At 50.1% G+C, this 22,733-nt stretch overlaps 1 pseudogene; it reads right to left on the bottom strand.

Annotated features, from left to right (window-relative positions):
- Positions 1-3,249: 3,249 nt before the first annotated feature.
- On the bottom strand, positions 3,250-7,256 carry LOC144283805 (zinc finger CCCH domain-containing protein 14 pseudogene; annotated as a pseudogene).
- Positions 7,257-22,733: the final 15,477 nt, after the last annotated feature.

Here is a 22,733-nt window from a genome sequence, read left to right on the forward strand (position 1 = left end):
GATGTGTAACAAGAGTGATCTCGCTGCAAGGTAGCAGATCACCTCCAGACCTGACATTTCAAAAAAAGTCAATAATTTGCTTCCCAGCTTCATTTTCTAATGCCAGGGGTGTGCGAGAGGGGGGGGGGGGTGCGGTGCTTGGAGGGGTGGGAACAGAGGAGCCAGCTCCTTGAGACGGAGCACAGCAGAGGCCCGGGGCCTGGAGAGGCTGCGGAAGGATGGTTGGTGGGAGGCCTCCTTGTTCCCACCGGGAGTGAACCCACTTCCCTCGTGCCGAGCCCCAGGGAGGAATCCGGCAGGAGGAAAAGATGAGTCTTAGATCCCATGAAAAGTACTCTTTAGTAGGAATCTTGGAATCGTCTTGGAGGCTTGTCGCTTGGAGGATCAGGGACGAGCCCGGAGGCTGCTAACCCTTTGTTCCTCTTTGGCACTGCCTAGGGTCCCTGTCCGCCAACCCCTGATGGAAGGCAGAGTGAGAGCACCGTGGACCCTGTAGGAGCGCCGCATGGTCTGAGCGCACCAGCGCTGCCTGGAGGCCCCGGGCACATTGGGGTTTTCCAGGGGGTCAGGGGAAGCATCGTGCTCCAGGGGGACAGGAGGCAGATGAAGGCAACCTTGAAAAGATCCGCACAACAGGGCTGTGAGGCCCCTGCAAGAGGTCAGGGGGAGCTAGAGGCACCTGCAAGAGGTCAGGGGAGCTAGAGGCACCTGCAAGAGGTCAGGGGGAGCTAAAGCTCACCGTGGCTACGGAGGAGTGAAGAAGGAGTGAAGGCAGAGGAGGCTGGAGCCCCGAGCGCGGCCTTGAACACCCTGCCAAGGAGCCGGGCCTCGGGCCTCCACCAGATGGAGAAGAGTAATGCAGCGCTGGGGAGGCCGGTGTAACTGAGCCTCCGGCACGCATTGGTAGAGGCCAGGCCGGGAGGGGAACACTCAGGAGGCCGGTGGGTTGCCCAAGCGGGAGGTGCTGAGGCTGCGGGGCCGCGAGCGTGGAGGAGAAACAGGCACGTGGGGACGCGGCTTGGACAAGACCCGGCCTCGGGGCGCCGGCTGGATGCGGATGGCCCCTGCGAGCCGCCGGGGATGCAGCAGGAGGGAAGGCTGCCTTGGGACGGAGGGAAGGGGGACCTGGGCCCCCTGGGCCTACCGGGGGGGGGGGGGGGCCCGCACGGAGGTGTCCCTTGGGACATCCACGCACCTGGTGCCCACAGGCAGTTGGGGAAGCACAGATTGGGTGGATTCCGTGTTGCTGGAGAAAGAGGTGGGGCTCGTGTCTGTGGGACCCAAGAGCATCACTCAGGAGCCGTGGGCGGCCGGGCCGCTGAGCAGGGCTTTGAAAAAGGGGGTAAAGGAGGGGGGCTTCAGGCACGGGCTGAGCGTTTGCTCCTCCTAAATTCCCCTGCTGAAATCCGAATCTTGCATGGGATGGTTTTCTGGGCGCTCGGGAGGTGGTGAGGTCACGGGGCTGGAGGGGAGCACCCTGGGGTAGGAGAGCCCCCGGGGGACCATGCCGTCTGGGACCCGGGAGGAGGCCTCCACCAGGCCCTGACTGCGCCACAGCCCTGCTCCGGGGCTCCCCGGCCTCGGCGATGGGAGATGCCAAGGCCCGTTGCTCAAACCCCCCAGTCTGTGGACACTGGCGACGATGCACCCGCCAGACAGGCCTCGGGCTCAGCGCTGGCTTTAGCATCCCACCATTGCTGTGCCCGTTACAGACCTCAGCGGTTCAGCACCGCCTGCGGCCCAGGGCATGGTCCTGGGGTCCTGGGGTCCTGGGATCGAGTCCCACGTCAGGCTCCCTGCATGGAGCCTGCTTCTCCCTCTGCCTGTGTCTCTGTCTCTCTCTCTCTGTGTGTCTCTCATGAGAAAATAAATATTTTATTTTTTTAATTTTTTTTTTTAATTTATGATAGGCACACAGTGAGAGAGAGAGAGGCAGAGACACAGGCAGAGGGAGAAGCAGGCTCCATGCACCGGGAGCCCGACGTGGGATTCGATCCCGGGTCTCCAGGATCGCGCCCTGGGCCAAAGGCAGGCGCTAAACCACTGTGCCACCCAGGGATCCCAATAAAATATTTTAAAAAAAGAATAATGCCTATAATGGATTTAAAAATATCAAGTATATAAACAAAAGGTATGAGTTTCTAATATTAAAAAAGAGAGAGACAGAGAGAGAGAGAGCTGGGGCACCCTGAGGGGAGACCAGGGCCAGGAGCAGAGGAGCCAGACGGTGCGGAGGTGAGCAGGGCCCCGGAGCGTGGAGGCCACCAGGAACTTTCTAAAGAGCCGGATAGGAAAGCAGGAAAGAGCCTCTCGGGGATGCGGCATTAAGGGGGGACTTGCATCCTACCCTGAGCCCACATATGAGGGAGAGGCGGGGTGACAGGGAAGAGCGGGGGGGGGTGGGAAGAGGGGTGATGATGGGAGGCACGGAGAGGGGGGCTGCTGGCCCTGTGCTGGTTCGGGCCCCCCTTCTCTGCGAGGTGGGGCTGCAGGACTTGCCGTCTGGTTTCCTGCGTGCACGTGCCCCTGCTCTCCTTCTCTCCGCTGGGAGGGCCCCCCCGTCCCTCTGCGCCCATCACCTTGAAACAGAAGCCACCTCTCCCGAGGCTCCCTCAGGTGCCCCTCGCTCTAGGGCCCCCCAAGCCTCGGGCTGCCGGTGATGTTTCCCTGTTCGGCGGCCTTGGCGTTGCATCTGGGTTTGTCCTTTTCTCGGGGCTCACCCCGAGTTGCCGTTGTTGGGAGTCGGGACGTCCCCACTAGTGGGAGTCGCCTGTCAAGGGCAGGATCGTACCTGAGCCACTTTGGAGCCTCCCGCTCAGTTCACCAGCCTGAACGGCGGGGTGCACACCGAGCACCCCGCAGCCCTGCCCAGGAGACCAAGTGCGCCCTAAGCCAGTGGGAGGAAGACGCGGATCCCAGGGCCTCACGCACCCGTGGCAGTGAAGAGGTCCAGCAAAGGATCCTGGAGGGGAAGAGAGGAAAAAGTAAAACAAGACAAAATCAGAAAGGGAGACAAACCCAAAGAGACTCTTGGTCACAGGAAACAAACTCAGGGTCACTGGAGTGGGGAGGGCTTGGGGGGACGGGGTGCCCGGGTGATGGGCATGAAGGAGGGCACATGGTGAGCCCTGGGGGTTATATAAGGCTGAGGACTCGCTGACCTGTGCCCTCTGAAACCTTTTATTATTTATTTTATTTTATTTTATTTTATTATTTATTTTATTTTATTTTATTTTTTCTCTGAAACCTTTAAGGTTGAATCCATTTCAAGGCATGTCGTGGTGGCACAGTAGTGGTGGGATGCTAACGTGTGCGGCCAGGTCTTGTACACTGAGTGTTCAACCTGCAGTGTTTTGGACGATAGAAGGGACATTCCATTGTCTTACAAGCAATGAAATAACGACACAGTTGACCACTAGAAGGTGGTGCTGGTGGTGCAACTGGTTTTGGAGGCAGTACTGGAATTCTCCTACTCTTATGAGTGAAGGGACGGTCTGGTTTAGTACATTTTGCGTCGTATTTACAATTTGGATGAGCAAATAAACATTTTGCAGCAAATTTACAATTGGGGAAGGCTTTGCAGGGTGAAACAGGCTGATGGTAAACACACTCATCCCCATTTTTACAGGCAGGCCAGTACTTGCAACGCTCCAGAAGTTTCTCTGGCTTCTGGACCACACTCACTTCACTCATTTCAGCCTGACGGATCTGTAGGGTTTCTGCCGTTACTGGGTCAATCTGCAGTCGAGATAATAACAGCCTCTGCTGAAATTTGGGGTGGAATTTCCTTGGCTTTTTTCTATATTATCTCCCTTTGCTTCCTCTTCTTTAATGGGGGCTCTGTCAAGGGCAGGATCGTACCTGAGTCACTTTCGAGCCTCCCCCCTCCTCCAACAGCAACACGGGGTGAACCACGAGAAAAGACCATATAATACACCTTATGTTAATTCATTGAATCTATATTTAAAAAATGAACAGACAAAAAAAATAAAAAAAATAAAAAAATAAAAAATGAACAAACAAATAAATGAGAGATGGAACTCATAACCTGGGAATACACTTACGGGGTGCCCGGGTGGCTCAGTGGTTGAGCGCCTGCCTTAGGCTCAGGTCATGATCCCAGGATCCTGGGATCGAGTCCCGCATTGGGGTCCCCATGGGGAGCCTGCTTCTCCCTCTGCCTGTGCCTGTGTCTCTGCCTCTCTCTCTCTCTCTCTGTGTGTGTCTCTCATTAATAAATAAATTTAAAAAAAAAGAAAATGATTTGCATCTTAACTTGAACTCCTAAATAAAATGTATTGGAAAAATAAATGCACCATGATCAAAGGCACATATAAAAATATTTGAGTGATCTTTGCCACCCAAGGCAAGTCATGTAACCTCTCGGTTTAGTGATTGCGGTTCCTCAATCACTAAAGGGAGAATAATAATTATAAAGGCTACTTTTAGTGCTGTTTAAATCATTGCATAAGACGGTGCATATACAGTGCTTAGCACAACATTTTGCATACAGTAACTGCTTAATAAATAATAGATATTACTATTATTAACCAACTAGACAATCTCTGAGACCCATTGTGACTCAGTTCTGTGATTTTTTTCTTCCCCAGTGCAGATGATTGAAAGTAAACCATAGCTATAAAACATGCTCGCATTTGATAATGCATGATAGCCGTGAAGCTAGGGTTAATCCTATACTTTTTTTTTTTAATTTTATTTATTTCTTCATGAGAGACACAGAGAGAGAGAGAGAGGCAGAGACACAGGCAGAGGGAGAAGCAGGCTCCATGCAGGGAGCCCGACGTGGGACCCGATCCGGGGTCTCCCGGATCACACCCTGGGCTGGAGGCAGGCGCTAAACCTCTGAGCCACCAGACTGCCCTAATCCTATACTTTAAAGTAGAAAAAAAAAAAAAAAAAAAAGTCAGAACTTGAAGCAAACTGAGAAAAGGACCCTTCCAGATCTCTTTCTGTAAACATTTCTAATGTAATTAGGGGCTATTATAGCTCATTCATTTGTTCACTGCACAAGCAGTTTGGAAGCTCTTAGAATGTGCAGACCGCTCTGGAAGGAGCCGCAAGGGAATCCAAGGGGAATAAAACTCGAGCTTTGCTCTGAGGTGTTCAGAGGTGGGGGGGGGGGGGAATAAATAACTGCACACCACAAACAGCCTTCTGTATGGATAGGAGCCGGTCCTGGAGGAGGGCTCTAGGACAGGGGCAGAGAGGACCAGGCCGTAACAAAGATACTGCACCAGGCACATCAATCTAGAAGCAAAAGCCTTAGGAGCTTGCCTTTGACCATGCTGGATTAAGAAAAAATATGCTGTTCCTCTGAGTTTCCTTCTCTCCTTCACTCAAATTCTTCACAAAGGTGGGGAAAGGGGCTGGCTTGCCCACAGGAAGCGCCAGCAGGGCCCGAGGACGCCAATTTCAAGGGACCTTCCATTATTAGGGCCGGTTGGATTTAGGGAGCCCTCGGAGGTTTGGTGACGTCTGTAGAGCAGGTTGATGCTGGATTTTTTTTTTTTAAGATTTTATTTATTCATTCATGAGAGACACCGAGAGAGGAAGAGACACAGGCAGAGGGAGAAGCAGGGAAGCTCGGGACTCGATCCCAGAACCCCAGGATCATGCCCTGAGCCAAAGGCAGATGCTCAACCATTGAGCCACCCAGATGCCCCTGTTTTGTTTTTGGTTTTATCTCTTTCTTTCTTTCTTTCTTTCTTTCTTTCTTTCTTTCTTTCTTTTTTCTTTTTTCTTTTTTCTTTTTTCTTTTTTCTTTTCTTTTCCTTTCCTTTTCTTTCTTTCTTTCTTTCTTTCTTTCTTTCTTTCTTTCTTTCTTTCTTTCTTTCTTTCTTTCTTTCTTTCTTTCTTTCTTTCTTTCTTTCTTTCTTTCTTTCTTTCTTTTCTTTCTTCTTTCTTCTTTCCCAAGTCCTCAAAAGAGCCAACAGAACCAAAATCTGAAGGAGAGGTGCTTTTGGGCTTTCTATGGAAGCTAGGTCTTCATTAATTCAGAGACTTAACTGGCTTCCTAGCATTTCCATGAGCAGGGAAGCAACCTCGTCATGCAAGGAAAAGACACTCCTTAGAATGCCAAGCAGCATTTTTAAAACAGAATTTTCCAAACAATTTGCAATTTGAAATACAGACTTGAGCTCTAGGTTTTTTGAGAGGGGAAAGTAAGCCAACCGTGTGACTCTAATTAATGGCGCAGACCAGCAGCCCCTGGAAGCCATGAAAGAACTTCAGCCTATTGGCTCACTGGGGGGCGCTCCCCTTCTGCCTGTCGTGGGGTTCTAGGGCTTCGGGGAAATGCTTGGTGGGGGCAACGGCAATGCAGGACCCACCCTCGAGGCCACTCGTGTGGCCTATCCATTCCCTACCTGGGAGTATTTCCCTGGTGAACCTGAAGCTCATGCTTTGAAAGTCTTGGTGCAAGAGGAGTGTTCCACACTCACCAACAAACAAACAAAAACCAAAAAACACACACGAAAAAATGCCCTTGGCTTTAAAATGTCTAAACCCACCAGGCACTGGTGACAATTTTGAATTATTGACGTCAACATGAGCTTTTAGTGTTCTTAATAGAAGCTTTAGAGCATAATGAAGATCATTTGCAGATACTCTGAGTTTTTAAATTCACATGAAATCTGTTAGAGGCACAAATTTTAACTAACTCTGAAACCTAGTTTTCTTTAGTCCGTAAAGCTCAGTGTAGACACCTTATTATTCTATTTAGAAATTGAGAAAATTTTAACCATCGGTTTCAAGGGGATTTAAACCCTGTCAACTAAACATTACAGAAACGAAATTCTCCTAAACAGTCTCATTTGCAAACTCAATTAAATTCCATCAGAAATTCAAGCTCTCCTATATATTTAATATATTGGATCATTTTTAGCACTTCAAATGCTTCTAACAAGCAAAAAGTTCCCCAAGTACTTACATTAACTCTAGCAAAACATAACCATAGTGAATCTCAAGTTCTCTTACGCATTCCAGAATGGTTTCTAGAGGTCTCTTTACACGTTTCAACTGACAGTTAGAAATTACGCTCTTTGAATTGGGATTGCAATCCTCTAATGAGCCAAATCCTCCTTTGCAAATACTTGAAATACCAAACAACGCACATCATACTCAAGATTATAAAACTCTCTTCAAACACACACACACACACACACACACACACACAAACAACTCTCTTCCTGAACTTACACAAAAATGGTAACTGCAGATTTGATCAACTTCACCATGTCTCTAGTTAACTCTGTATCTTAACACCATTAGTAATTCCACCAAGGGGGCACCTGGGTGGCTCAGTCAGTTGGGCATCTGACTCTTGGTTTCAGCTCAGGTCCTGATCTCTAGGTCATGAGATCGAGCCCTGCTTCAGACTCCAAACTCAGTGGGGAGTCTGCTTGAGATTCTCTCTCTCTCTCTCCCTCTCCCTCTGCCCCTCCCCCTGCTCTCATTCTCTCTCTTAAAAAAAAAAAAATCCATCAAGAGAACAGTTATACCATCCCAAGCGAAGGTCACCCCATTAGGAGAATGAGCATTCATATTGGCAGGAGGTTCCTGGCCAAGGTATGAGATTTTTTATCTCCCCCTGATGATGGCCAGAGCACACTCTCATTATGGTCACCATAGCAAAAGCAACTCCAGTCCATGCCCGTTAGAGGGTGTTGGTCTCTCCCAATTTTAAGATATATCACTACCTGGGGTGCCTGGGTGGCCCAGTTGGTTAAGCATCCAGCTCTTGATTTCAGCTTAGGTCAGGACCTCAGGGTCAGGAGATCAAGCCAATTGGACTCCATGCTGGGCGTGGAGCCTACTTCAGAGTCTCTTCCTCCCTATCTCTGTCCCTCTACCCCCACTGCTCGCACTCTCTCTAAAAATATTAAATAAACCAATAAATAAAATAAAAATAAATTAAAAATTTTAAAAAGATATATCATTACCTGGTGCATCTGCAGTCCAGAACCTGCCCATTTCCTTACTACTTTATTAACTAGAATATTCATGCCTAGTTCTATTCTGAATGTTTTTCTTATTCTTCCGGTCTGACCAGGCCATGACTCTTATAAATATCCAAAGGACATTTTTGTCAAATTTTGCATATCTGCCTTTGTCTGGCTCTGCCTATTACTCGATCGAAGCGATGGTCCAAACTGCTTCTGTCCAAATGACCCACCTCATCTCATAAGATGTGGGAAGGCTGACACACGCTCTTTCCCTCTCTCATTAGGTCCACCTCAAACAGAAGCTAGTCGCTCGCTCCCCAAGGGATCCACCCAAGATCACACACTGCAGATCAGACGAGGTGAAAAGTGGCTCTTTTTCACAGCACTGCCTCTCAGACTTGAGCGTGCGGGTGATGAGGACCCAGGATCTGGTTCATGTGCAGACTGTGATGCAGCAGGTCTGGCCTGAGGCCCAAGACTCCTCGTTTCCAAACCTCTGGCCATGCTGGCGCTGTTGGTCTTCCGACCACACCTTACATACGGAGCTTGATAGTTGATGGTGTTTGAGCTGAAGGGTCGATCTGGCCCCCAATTTCTATAAAGTATGCATAGAAACATCTAGTTTCCCCTCACTAAGTCCTTCTGTCTCTTTTGTCAGTCGTCCTCAACTGATTCTCTGTTTCTCTCTCTCTCTCACACCCGCACACACATATACACGCACACCATGCTTTTTCTCTGCCCCCTTTCAAACCTGCTGGTGAGAATCTAATACTTGAGTCATTTAAAAAATATCATTCTGTGGAGTTGGAAAGAAGGCTCTAGGGAGGAAGGGCACACATTTCAGCTATGTACTAATAATAATAGTTACCTTTTACTGAGTGCTAATTACACGCTAGTCACAAGAGCCATTGGTCTCATCTGATGCAATCCCAGGAAAAAGGTTATCATTACTTACATTTTATTTTTTTATTTTATTTTTTATTTTTTATTTTTTTCACTACTTACATTTTAAAGGATGAGGACACTGAGGCTCAGAAGTTATTGCAAGTAGCCTTAGGCCAGCGAGCTGGTACACAGCAGGGTGGGTAGCAGTTCAGATGCTCATTGAGGCTCATCCCACCAGGTGGCCTTGCGACTAACTTTGCCCACATGTAGCAGAAGTGCCTTGCAAGCTTTGGCCTCCGGAGGCTGGAAGCTTCGGCTCTCGCCTTTCTAGAACACCGCTGCCTGTGAAGAAACGCAGCCTCCCCTCCTTGAGGATGAGAGACTGCATGGAGGGTGAGGCCCAGTTATTCCAGTTGTTCCAGCAAACTAGACATGTCTGGCACCAGCCACGCCTGGCCCATCTGCCGGCTGACCAGAGAGAGTCACAGGAATGAGCCCAGCCACCACCTTGTGGGACACAGAGATGAGCCGCCCAGCTGAGCCCAGAGCCTAGATGAGGAAATAAACAGTTGTTGTTTTAAGCCACGAAAACACATGGAGGTTTGTTATATAAAAGTAGATGAGTGGGGTGCCCAGGTGGCTCAGTCGGTTAGGCATCTGCCTTTAGCTCAGGTTGTGATGCTGGGGTCCTGGGATTGAGCCCCACCTCAGGCTCCCTGCTCAGCGGGGGGTCTGCTTCTACCTCTCCCTCTGCTGCTCCCCCTGCTTGTGCTTTCACTCTTTCTCTCTCTCTCTCTCTCTCTCTGTCAAATAAATAAATAAAATCTTAAAAAAAAAAAACCTAGCTAGTGAGCCAAGATTTGAATTCCAAGAATGTGGGAGCCTAAACCTCTTCTGAGTGAGCCCAAAGCCAGCACCCACCAAATCTAACTTGATGCTCCATAACTGGTCTTGGTCCTGCTTACTCCTCTCTGGGTCCCACCTCAGGCCTGGTCCCGCCCACACGTCGCTGCAGATTTCCCTGTCTGTCACCCCCAACCCGTCCCCTCGGACTGACTGCCTTCCAGTGTCCCCTCAACACCACCCCTTCCACTCTTCTCTGAGCTCTCTTCCTAATCTTTATGTAGGGTTAACTTCTAGTCCTCCTTTGATGTTCTAGGCCAGTGTCTCTTCCAGTTGGGTCAGCTTAAGAATCCTCTGAGGGCTAGGCACAAGGACCCCTGCAGGTGACGCTGTGACAGCGGTGTAACAGCGGGACAGACCAAACCTCGCAGCTGCATGCATGGCGACCACAACACGACCTGTGGAGCTGTGGGATCACTGTGTCATACCCCGGGAGTGAACATGACGTTGTATGTTGACTATACTCATTAAAAAAAAAAAAAAAAAATCTGAGACTCTGCTAAAATGCAGATTCTGGCCTGGTGCTCTGCGGGAGGACCTGAGATCCTGCATTTTGAAGAAGCTCCCAGGTGATGCCTTCACGGTGGCCTGCGGGTCACCACTGGGGCAGCTAGGCTCTAGGCTACTCTGTGAGGCAACTGTGGCCCAGCTCCACCGTCCGCACGAGTAACGAGCAGAGCTGATGGGGGGAAGGCCCGGGCTGGATTCTTCCGGCCAAACAGATAGCCTCCACTGGGCACTTGCCAACCCCCCTCAGCCCTGGCTCAGAGGAACCTGAGGTCATGTGCTGCGCACTGACCTCATCGTGCTTGACCCAGGGCATAATGCAAGAGAGAACAGATAAAAGACACAGGTCCTGTGCTCGTGGCATTCAGACCACAGCAAGCATTTACTGAGCACCTACTGCAAACACGATGGGATGATGGAATCTGGGCAGGGGAGCCCAGGGCATCCTCTCCTGGGGGCCTGGACCCCCTAAGCAAATATCGTTTTATAATTACACTTTTTTCTCTGGCCACCAGACAGGCCTCTGAGCTAACTGAAGCCTGTGGCCTTTACCCAGGATGCTGTCGGATGCGATTCCATTGTAAGACAGCAGCGTGACTTTAGGAGTAAGTGTGACGCTGGAAATGTCACAGTGCAGTTAGTGTCCAGCTATCTGTGTGCAGAGGAATGATGAGTCTTTAAGAATGTGTGTGTGGGTGGCGCGGGGTGTGTGTGCCTGGGGGGCTCAGTGGGTTCAGTGTCTGCCTTTGGTTCAGGTCATGATCCTGGGGTGTTGGGATCGAGTCCCTCCCTGGGCTCCCTGCTTAGTGTGGAGCAAGCTTCTCGCTCTTCCTGCCCACCTGTCCCCAGCTCCTGCTGTTGCTCAGGCACACGTACTTGGGTGCACGCTCTCTCTTTCTCTCTCAAATGAATAAATTTAAAAATCTTTAAAAATAATGTGTGCATGCGCAGAACAACCCCTTTCTTAACAGGAATCAAGAATGTCCACAGGTGACCCCATAACATGGCCAGGTCGTTATCTTTTTTGATCTGAATCCCTGAAGACTTTGCTTCAGAAGTACAGGCCCCCAAAGGGAGATGCCCTGGGCCTCCCTGGACAGGTACTGCCACAGCATGTCTGGCACAGGTCCTTGGAAAGTATTTGGTATACTACTGAATGAATGCCTTGAAATTTGGATCTTTATCTTTTATCTCTTTTCCTCTTTTATCAGCTGAGTCGTCCTAGGACAAGTGCCATGTGTCTGACCAGATGAAGGAGCTCATTTCTTTCTTTTTTTTTTTTAAGAGTTTATTTATTTATTCACAAGAGATGCACACAGAGAGAGAGGCAGAGACACAGGCAGAGGGAGAAGCAGGCTCCATGTAGGGAGCCCAATGTGGACTCGATCCCGGGACTCCAGGATCATGCCCTGGGCCAAAGTCAGGCTCTAAACCACTCAGCCACCCAGGAGTCCCCGTGGAGCTCATTTCGCTAGGGACCGATCAGCTGCAAGAACATCCCCACCTCCCATCCCCAGTACACACGCCCCTGCCTGGCATGGCGAGGAAATGTAATTCTTAACTTTTCTCTCCAGCCAGGGATCCACCTCCCTTCTTTTCTTCTAGAAGAGTAGAATGAGATTAAAGCTTGGTTTGTTGTTTTGGGTTTTGTTGTTGTTGTTTTTGTTCCTTTTTAAGATTTATGAATTTATTTGAGAAATAGAGAGCATGGGCGGGGGCAGGTAGGAGCAGAGGGAGAGAGAGAGAGAGTGTTAAGCAGACTCCATGCTGAGCCCAGAGCCGGATGTGGGGGACTCGATCTCACGACCCTCAGATCAGGGCCCTGAAATCATGAACTAGGCTAAAACTGAGAGTCAGACCCTTAACCCACTGAGCCACCCAGGCGCCCCAAAGCTTGCCTTGTTTTATCCATTCCTGGGTTTGCAGGTCAAAGGCCTACCTCTGGAACTATGAGCTCAGCCTTCAGTCAGCCCACAGGTTAGGCTGAGGAAGCAGACACAGTCCCTCCCTCTCCATGGCCTAGTGAGAGACTGACTGGTCCAGCCAAGCTCTAGGGCATGAAAGTGGTTGCACGCTACAGTGAGGAACAACCGCTGTTCACATGGGAGCACTCAAAGCGGGATACCCACCCTCGTCTCGGGAACCGGGCTGGTGGTGGCCACAGGAAAGACGTCCCTAGGAAGTTGTCACCTAAGCTGAGTCTTAAAGACTGAGTAGTAAGCTGAACCAAAAAAAAAAAAAAAAAAAAAAGGAAGGAAGGAGGGGGGAATCGCTGGGTAGCTCTGCGATTTGGCACCTGCCTTTGGCCTGGGGAGTGATCCTGGAGACCCAGGATCGAGTCCCGCATCGGGTTCCCTACATGGAGCCTGCTTTTCCCTCTGCCTGTGTCTCTGCCTCTCTGTGTCTCTCCATGAATAGATAAATAAATAATCTTTTTTAAAAAAAAAAAAAAAAAGGAAGGAAAGAGCATCCTGAAGGAGGAAAAGCCAATGTAGAAAAGATGTTTGCAAAGACTGTGGAATCAAAGTCCAATCCAAGCGCCAACACAATTGGAAATGTGGAGGGAACCTCAGTAGCACCATGTGGGCTACAAATACACCTGAGCCGGTCCCAGGGGACTGGGGAGTTTAAAACAGGTATATATTATCCTTGCAAAGAACTATTTCTAGAGAGGAGACAAATGCACACCATTCTGTTTCTTAGCATTTGGAGTGTGGCTCCCTTCTTTGCAATCGTGCTGCCTTCCAGTAAGTGCATCCCGCGTTGGAATGCTCCCCCGCGGAGCATGTGCCAATGGCGCAAGGCCGGGCTGACAGTTACCTTGGCTGCACCTACAGAGGAAGAATTTTGCTAAGTTGATGAGTAGAGGGACTGAAAGCGGAGAGTGTCCTTAACCTACTTCAAGGGCACATGTCTTTCGTTGGGCATTTTGTCAACCATGCTATATGCAAATGATGTTACACATGAAATTAAAAATCGGCCTCATCCATCCATCAGAGCATGGCCGCAGCTTCCCCTCTACTGGGAAACACTTAGCCCTCATAAAAATAAGCTTGAGCTGAATTACACAATGCAGCATTTCATAAGTACTTTTATTAAAACCTTGTATGAGTTTTACGTGACCTTCTAACTTATCTGACTGGTGAGGTTGCTTCAAATTTGGCAGATGCTCGACTTACGTTTTTCTTTTTCTTTTTTCTTTTTTTTTCTTTTTATTTTTTGACTTACATTTTTCTAAGCCTTGTATATAAAAAGGCAAGTTTCTCAATTCTTCTGATATGAAGAGTTTAAACACGACTGTAATAACCAACAACCGATACACATTTTACTTATTACCACGAAACTTAGGCCCAGCCTCCTTATCTCATTGTCTTACGGAGGCTTTATTGGTAAGACAATTGTTTTTTAATGTCTGGCAAAGGGTGTCAAAAAATCATTAATGCCGAGCTAGAGAGGAGCTTAGAAGTTTCTTGGACTCCAAGTCCTCTCTCTACACTGAAAGAACTAATGTCTAGAGAAATGAGGGATTTCCTGCAAATTCACAACTCTTAGTAAAATATCACTATAGGGTCACCTGTTCTCATTTGAAATCTCAAAAGCTCTTGAAAACAAAAGTTATTTTTTAGGTTTAGTACCAAAACGTTTTTTTAAGATTTATTTTATTCATTTATTCGGGTGGTTTTGGGGGGCGGGCGTTGCGGGCAGAGGGAGAGGGAGAAAATCGCAAGCAGACTCTGTGCTGAGTGCAGAGCCCGATGCGGGGCTCCATCTCACGACTCTGAGGTCATGACCTGAGCTGAAATCAAGAGTGGGATGCTTAACGGACTGAGCCCCCGGGTGCCCCTTAGTGCCAAAACTTATTAAGTAGCAAAACCTGGCCCAAGCTAACGTGAGGCTACGTAGCCCACTTAATGTGAATATTCATACAATTCTCTGAAGAAATACCAACGTGTTTGATTGCGGAGAGCTATCCAATACCTCAACAGAGATGCCAATGCGCAGCCTTTATACAATCTGGAGAGTTCCAGATTATAAATCATACCCGGTGTCGAAGGTTTTGGGTAAGGTATTAGAAGCTCTTAGCAACAGCCATTGAGCATTTGCTTTGCACCAGGTATGGGCCCAAGATGTTAGATGCCTTTTCATAATTTTAATTCGACAGATTCCATGCTGACCCCGCCTCCTGTCTTTCCAGCTCACTCTTTCCAGTGCACCCCTTCCTCCAATCCATTGATCTTTTCGCCCATTTTTTTTTAACTTGAGGCCCTAGCTTCTGTCCTTACCCAGCTCAACTCCTTGTATTATCACGTTGTAATTACTCACTTCAGAACCCCTGAAATCCCTTGCCCCTCTCGCTTTGTCACACTCGCTTAGCAAACCCACATGCCTGGCAAAACCCAAGCCTCAACACGGACTCAAATGGTTGAATGTGTCTGACGAAAAACTCAACTGTGTGGACTGGCCTCATTTTGAGCTCATGATCCTTAACCCCGTAAGTGGGCCCTTCCTGTTGCCTCCCATTCACAGTGTCTCCCACTCGCTCTCCTGTTCTCCTCGACATTCCATACTTTTCTCTCCCCCATCTCCTCTCGGCTGATTACTGTGCTCCCTTCTTCTCTGAGACATTCGAGAGAACCAGAAGCAAATGTCCACAGACTCCCACCACCAGACCCGCCCACCACTGCCAGCGTCTGCACCCACACCTCTGCCCTTCACCTGTTGCCACAGAATCCCTGTGCACCCACCCAGAGCCGATCCCTCTCACTACCCAAGCACATCCTTCGAGCATTGTTCTCTCCTCTCTCCTGCATCAGCAGTGTTCACTCATCACGATCGTCACACAACTGGATCCTCTGCGCACAAACCCATTATCCCTCCCGCACCCAGGCCCCCCCCCAACCACCAATGGTGAGCCTTTAAAATATGGGTCAGACAGGCTCCCCATTGCACTCCCCATTGCACTCCCCATTGCACTCCCCATTGCACTGTGGGTTCTGAGGGCAGCCCAAAGGCCTCCACAGTCTGGTCTGCAGTTGCTTCTCGCCCTCCAAGCCAGCCACACTAGCCTCCTTCACACTAGCTTCTCTCACACATGCTGGGCATACTCCTGGCCTCTGGCCTTTGTACTGGCTGTGCCCGTTGCCTGGAACATTTTGCCTTCTGATATCCACATGATTTACCCTCTCGCAAACCTCAAAACTTTGCTCAAGCATCACCTTCTCAATGAGGCCTAGCCGGTCTGCCTCTGTCTACACTACATGGAGTTGCAATGCGCTCCCACCTCCCGGGTCCCTGCACCACTGTTTTCCCAGCCCACAGAACTTCTAACAAAGCATGTACTGATTTTATTCTGTTTATGGTTTCTTCGTTTGCCCCCCACCCCTCTACCCTTGCACTGCTCCATTCCCTGATGTGGGCCGTGCCTGGCACACAGTAGGTGTTCAGTGCGTGTTGAATGAATGCAATCCTTCACAGTAACCTTATGAGCGAGCTTTTCTATTAACCTTGTTTTATAGATGAAGAAACAGGCTGAGGGAGGTCCCCAAAATGTGCCTATGGTCATGCCATAAGAAAGGGAGAGGGTGAGAAACCCAAGTCTTTCTGACTCCGTAGTCTGCTGGCTAAATGGCCCTGCCGCGTGGCCTTCCTACGCTGTACTGCCTCGGGGTTTGGAATAAACGCGTTGAGTCACATCTACCATAAATAAACCAGCATCCAGGGCCACCATCTTATGTCCCCTTGGGGCACTTGACAGTTGGTAGTTTTCAATCTAAGATCAAACGCTACTCAATTTACTTCCTTACTCCAGAAGACAAAAGGCCGGGAGGCCAACCGAAGGGATGGGTTTTCCTTCGTTTATGTCTACATCCACTGGATCCGTGTTTACTGAGGCCGTAGTGAGGACTGGTGCTGTGGATGCAACCAGTGGACCAAATTTCTCCTTCAAGCCACCAGGAAGGGAAAAACAAAACCAAAAACCAAAATACTCCACCATCATTTTTGGAACTAAGTCCGCAGATGGCAGATGATCTTCACTCCAACTCCCTCAGCAGGAGTGGCACCCCCTCGCCCAGGAAGCATCTGGGGCCAGGCCCTGTCCTCCGGCCTCCCTTCCAAGCAGAGTGACAGAGGCGAGCCTGCGGGGCCAGGCCCAGTGCGGGGCCAGGCCCAGTGCGGAGAGCTTGCTCCTTCCCAGTGGCCCGGTGCTGGAATTTGGAAGGAATTTGTGCAGTGCTCACCATGCAGCTCAGTTTGGCTTCAGGGACTATTTTAATTAAATTAATTATCTCTAGAAGAAACACTTGGAGCTATTTAAGCCTAAACAATAGGGACTTGTTCTCACTTCTAATAGGATGGCCTTGTGCAGCGTTCTCGTGGTGAGCCGAGGACAAAGCCACAAGCAGATATTTAAAGAAGGCCCCCACCCCCGTGCCCTCTCCTCCTCCTTTGCTCTCCCTGCACAGGCGGTGAAGAGGCTTTCAGGGAGGAGGGGTGCAGGCACCAGCAAGAGGGAAGCGCCCAGAATCCACAGAAACGAGCTCTGTGGCCTCCCCGGCTTTCCCTCCTCTGCCTGCTGGGGCCCAGGTCACCCAGCCTGGGCCCACTAGTGTGCATTTCCAGGAGAAGGGGGTCCACCCCTGTGGCCCTTCCTGTGGTTACCCTAAAGGGAAAAAAGGTCACCACTCTTTTCTTCTCCCCGCCTCATTTCCTCCTAATGTGTCCTTGTTTCCAAGAACTCTGGGTGGATTTTTTGGTTTGTTTTAATGTCATACCTGCCTCGTTGCAAAAAAAGAAAGAGAGGTTCACGCTGGCTCATTTGTTCCAGTCTATCCGTTCCATTCAAGACTGTGGTGCAAGGAAGTAAAACGAGTCAACACCCACCTCGAGCTCACCCCTGGTCCTCACATCTAGTTATGCTCTGCGACGTGTCACTAGAAACGGGAGTCCAGGCCTGGGGGTTCCCTTACCCCTCAAAATCCACTCTTCAGACCTGTGTATTATCTCTCAGTGTGCATCACTCCTTTGGGGGAAAGCCTTGATGCCATGGGATTTTTTTTTCTTTTTCTTTTTCATTACTGAAAGTGAGAATGTTTAAAACCTTTCTGTGCGGGGCTCAAACCCTCCTCCCTGAGCCTTTCCTCTGAGTTTGATTTACCTTCAACAGAGCCATAAAGGGCCTCTATTCTTTGGTGGCTCTCCCAGGGCCTGGTGGACAGGACACACAGCACAGAGCCCTAAGGGCAGTCGCTATGGTAGATGGATGGACAATGACACTATTAAGTGCTATAGGGGCTGGGTTTGCTGGAATGAGTGCGGAATAAGGACCAGAACTTGTCGAATTAGCTTCACGTAATGACCCTGTGCAACTGGCGTTGGAAGAAACGACCAACAGCCCAGGCCGCAGGCCAAACGGGGTCCCACGCAGCTTTGACTGGAGGCATTATTTAGCAAGTCGGACTCGGTCAATAGGGCCAACTCCACCCTTAGACTACAGTGATATGTAATAATGACACTCTGGATTATCTTAAGTTTCCTTTTGGTATATTCTAATCATTACTAACGGGCAGTAGAGAAAAGGAAAACAGATCTGTTACTTAAAGAAAAAAACAGTTTTGTTGTAATTAAAATCTCATGACTAATTGTTAATGTCTGTTCCTTTTTCTTTTCAGAGATGACCCCAACTTCCAACCTATTTAGCAAAAACTCTTAGAATGTAACACACAGTAAAATTCCAAGTCTTTTCAACATCATTTGCCTACAGGTTAACAATCCAGGGAGTAGACCAATTGCGAATGGCCAATTTTTAGTTTTCCTAATCTGCCTTGGTACCCTTTGCTTCATGGTCTAACAATAATGACTAGAGCCCCTCCCCCCTTCTACGGGTGAGGAAGCAGAAATCTAGTAAAATTGAACAGTAAAAGTGAGCGTGATAACAGATCATATTGAGACAAGCCTCTGTTCATGAATGCTAAAACTTTAGCCCGTGCACTACCCATTTTTTCTAAGATTGACTATTTTAGGATACAGATGAGTTCCCATATGTCCTACGTAAGAGAAAAGAGGCAAATATCTAAGACCGGTAACCATACTCTGCCTTCCACTTGTAAATGCCTAGTAAGGTTTACTCCACACACACGCATTCTCACACTAGGGCATACATTTGGATTAATGAGGACTAAGTTTCATGGTTTCACTCACTTGAAAAATGAAAAAGCAAAAAAAGCAAACAAAACCCAAAACAACAAACTTCTATAATTCCAGGAAAGATTAGTCTGTGGTCAGAAAAGAGCAGACTACCCTCTAAACTGTACTTTGGACAAACACAAAAAAGATAGAGATGTTGGTGCTGTTTTTCTTTCCTGTGTGTGTGTGTTTTTTTTTCCTCATAGGATGGACTGTGTGTGGTCTAAAGTCATGACCTGTCCAGGATTTACATATTTTCAAAGTAGACTCCCGTCTTTGTCTCATCTCTCTTCACATCACATGATACTATTACCTTTTGTGGGCCCCATCAGGGAAGCTCACTACTTTACTTAAATCAAGGGTCAAGCCAGATAGATACTCCAGTGTGTGAGAGATTTTGACGATAGTGTCTCTGGGTTTTTTGTTTGTTTTGGGCCTGCACTGATAATCTACTGATGAGTTTCCTCACTGATGTCTCTTCAAAGATCCTTTTGCCCTTCTTCTCATTCTGAAGGGGTTTGAAGATGATAATTTCTTAACAGTGGCTGGTTAGGAGTGGCCAAGCTTCTCAAAGCAAGGAAGGAGGTAGTGATGCCCTGGACCCACAGAACAATGGGAGAAATGAGGCACATTTCCTAGGGTCCAAGTTGTGGGGTAATGCCAGTTGTATATTAAAACAAGGGCAGCCCTGGTGGCTCAGCGGTTGAGTGCCTGCCTTCAACCCAGGGTGTGATCCTGGAGACTCAGGATAGAGTCCCACGTTGGGCTCCCTGCATGGAACCTGCTTCTCCCTCTGCCTCTGTCTCTGCCTCTCTCTCTCTCTACGTCTCTCATGAATAAATAAAATCTTTTAAAAATAATAATAATAAAATAATAATAATAATAATAATAAATAAAAAAATAAAACAAGTATGCCTGCAGGATTTATTCATTCATTCAGCAGATATTTCTTGTGTCAGCCTATGTTCTTGGTGCTGGTAATATGGGGGCTGGGATTTAAATTGGCCAATGTCCTCCACTTCATGGGGCTGATAATCTAATAGAAGACATACCAAGGGACAAAAATGTGAATAAGATAAATGCAGACCGTGCAGAGTAGAATCAAGAAAATACAGGAGCCCCCCCCCCCACACCCCCCGGGGCAGAGGGTCTAACTCAGATTGAGCGGCTGGGAAAGGTTTCACTGATGAAGGGAGGCGGTGGGGCTGAGGCCCGAAGGACAAGAAAAATCAGTCGTTTTGGGAAAAGGCAGAGGGGAATAAAGGGCCCCAGAGGAGAACTAAACTTTGTCGTTTTGAGTAACCAGAAATGACCAAGGATCCAGACTGCAGTGGGTGAGAACCGGGTGCTGGGAAGGGGGTGGAGGGGTGAAGGTGAAAGTGAAGCAAGGACCAGATTACACAGGAGGATGGAAAACCAGTTAAGGGGCGGCTGGATGGCTCAGAGGTTCAGCACCTGCCTTGGCCCAGGGCGTCACCCAGGGGACCCGGGATCGAGTCCCACGTCTGGGCTCCTGCATGGGGCCTGCTTCTCCCTCTGCCTATGTCTCTGCCTCTCTCTCTCTCTCTGTCTCTCATGCATAAATAAATAAAATCTTTAAATAAAGAAAAGAGAAAGGCAGTTGAGGGCGACACTCCTGGGAGGAAGTGACAGGAGGCCTGGACCAAAGGGAAGGCGATGCTCTGGACAGAGATGAGTACCGAGGCGGGGGGGCGGGGAGAGGGGCGCTCGAACCCGGGACCGGAGGAGCCACTCGTGACCCGTGGGAGGACACCGAGGGCAGAGTGGTTTGCTCGCGGGACCCAAGGGCCCTGCCCCGGCCCCGTCGGGGGTGAAGCCCTCGGAGTCCCGGCCCGGCAGCCCAGCAGCCGCGGAGGGGGGCGGGGAGGCCGCAGGCCTGGGGGCGAGGTCGCTGGGGGAGCACGGCCAGGCCCCAGAGGACGGGGCGCTCAGCCGGGCGCATGTGGGGGGCAGCCGGCCCGGGCAGGGTCCGCGGGGCAGGGGGTTCGAGGCGCTGTCCGACAGGGGGGAGGGAAGCGCCCCAAAGGGCTCCGGCCCGGGCAGGCTTGCTTGGGGCAGAGCTGGGAGGCGCCAGAGGATGTGCGCACCTGTGCTTAGAGGGGGCGGGAGGAGGGCCCGGCGCTGCACACCTGGGCGGGAGGCTGCGGCCCGCAAGACGACACAGGTGTGTGTGAAGCGGGGGCGGCTCGGGGAGTCACCGGCGCTGGCTGTGGGTTCGTCTCCAGCGGCGCCCAGCTGCCAGCTGTGTGTGGGGGGAGGGGACGGCGTGCCCGGGGCCCCGGGGCGGGGCGGGGGGGGGGGCGCCGAGGGGCAGCGGCCGCGCGCCAGGCTCCCAGCGGCTGCGGCCCGAGCGCAGGGCGAGTGTCCGGATCGGCAGCCGGACTCCATCACTTCCAGAGGAGCAAGTGTCCCCAGCTTACCCTGAGGCCCGGCGTCCCCCTGGGGCCTGGGGAGGGCGGCTGAGGTCGCCCGTGGCCATATGCAACCTCCCAGGCCGCGCTGGCTGCTCGCAGCCCCGCTTCCCCAGCACGCCCCCCCCACCCGCCCCCGCTTGGGTTCTGGGGCGCCCGGGGGTGCAGTCACGCCCCGGGCACCTGCCGGCAGGGTGCCCACCGACAGCTGCACACCTCGGCGCTGGGCCGGCGGGCGCTGTGCTTGCAGAGATGCTGGATTCGATGTCCCGAGCCTTTCAGTTAAACTTGCGCGAAAATGTTCAAAGGATCAGAAGTCTGACATTCCGATTTATCCTGAGTTTGAATAATAGTGACTCGGGGTGAAAAATCTAAACATAAGAAAAATCTATCCACATAGGAGAGGCCAGCAGAGGTGGAAAGCGCCGTTGCATTCACTCCGAAAATAGACCACAGGTTGTCCCTATGCTAGGTTCGGAGTGCACGCGAGCCTTGGGCTATTACAGTTCCTTTTTTTTTTTTTTTTAAGATTTTATTTATTCATGAGAGACACAGAGACAGAGGCAGAGACACAGGCAGAGGGAGAAGCAGGCTCCATGCGGGGAGCCGATGCTGGACTCGATCCCGGGTCTCCAGGATCTGGGCTGAAGGCGGACGCTCAGCCACTGAGCCACGCGGGCGTCCCAATGTCACAATCCCTTAAAAAATAGTTAAGCTGTAACTTTACTCCAAGCATTGCACTAAGCAACGAAGAAGGGAAAGCAGCCCCTGGCATCTGGAGGCCGGCTTGTTACAATTAGTGAGGCCTCCGGCAGCCTGGGGGGCCAGCAGTTTAGCATCGCCTTCTGCCCAGGGCGAGATCCTGGGGTCCCCGGATCCAGTCCCACATGGGGCTCCCTGCATGGAGCCTGCTTCTCCCTCTGCCTGTGTCTCTGCCTCTGTGTGTGTGTGTGTGTCTCTCATGAATAAATAAAATCTTAAAAAAAAAATCAGCGAGGCCTTGGTGATCTCCTGTGGAACACAGACTGAGCCTCACAGACCACCCCGCTTAGCCAAGGTCACTCTGTGACCCTGATGAAATGAGGCCAACAGATAAGAACTCTCCATAATTTTGTCTAAGGATGGACAGGAACAAAGCCAACAGCGCAAACCACAAATTCCAAACGACCTCCCGTCTCCCCTCTGTTGCTCGGCCCTGCTGCTCCTTTACCAATTACAGCCTTGACTTTGCTTCCTTCGTCCCGTCTTCTAGGCGAGATCCATTAAGATGCCCAATCATAAAATTAAACCCACTTCCTCAGAGAATCTGAATCCAGAACAAACTCTCGCGGCCTTGAACTCTTCCAAATCCTATGGGAAGTCCTTTCCGGGGCCATCTGCTTGAAATACCCTCACTGATTCCCCCTGGTGTGTGCTCTGGTTTCAACGAGCGGCGAACCCAATTTTGTTCAGCTCCCACTCGTGCTGGTGGTCTTTGGTGGGGTGGTGGTGCCAGGAGAACATATGCATGATGTTACTTGATCCTCACAGCTATTTCTTGAAACAGGTGGCATTATAAATCTATTTCACAGGCAGGCACAGAGCCGGGAGGTAACATTCCCAAGGTCACACAGCTGGAGAGTGACAGCCAGGATTAGACTCCACGTTGGACCCCAGAGATGCCTTGATAAATTCCCAGATAATTACCCAAAATGGTTAGAAAGCTGGTCTTTCAGTTAAAGGGCACAGCCGTTTTTCTGCACCTTCATTGGTCTTCTTGGGAGAATAATTAGTTATTGAACTAAGGAATCAGGACTTGTTAGCTTTAAGACATTAACTTTGGGGCTTGTTTATTCCGGCTCATTTCAGGGTCAGAATG

Source organism: Canis aureus, chromosome 14 (assembly GCF_053574225.1).
Source record: "Canis aureus isolate CA01 chromosome 14, VMU_Caureus_v.1.0, whole genome shotgun sequence".
Classification (NCBI taxonomy): domain Eukaryota; kingdom Metazoa; phylum Chordata; class Mammalia; order Carnivora; family Canidae; genus Canis; species Canis aureus.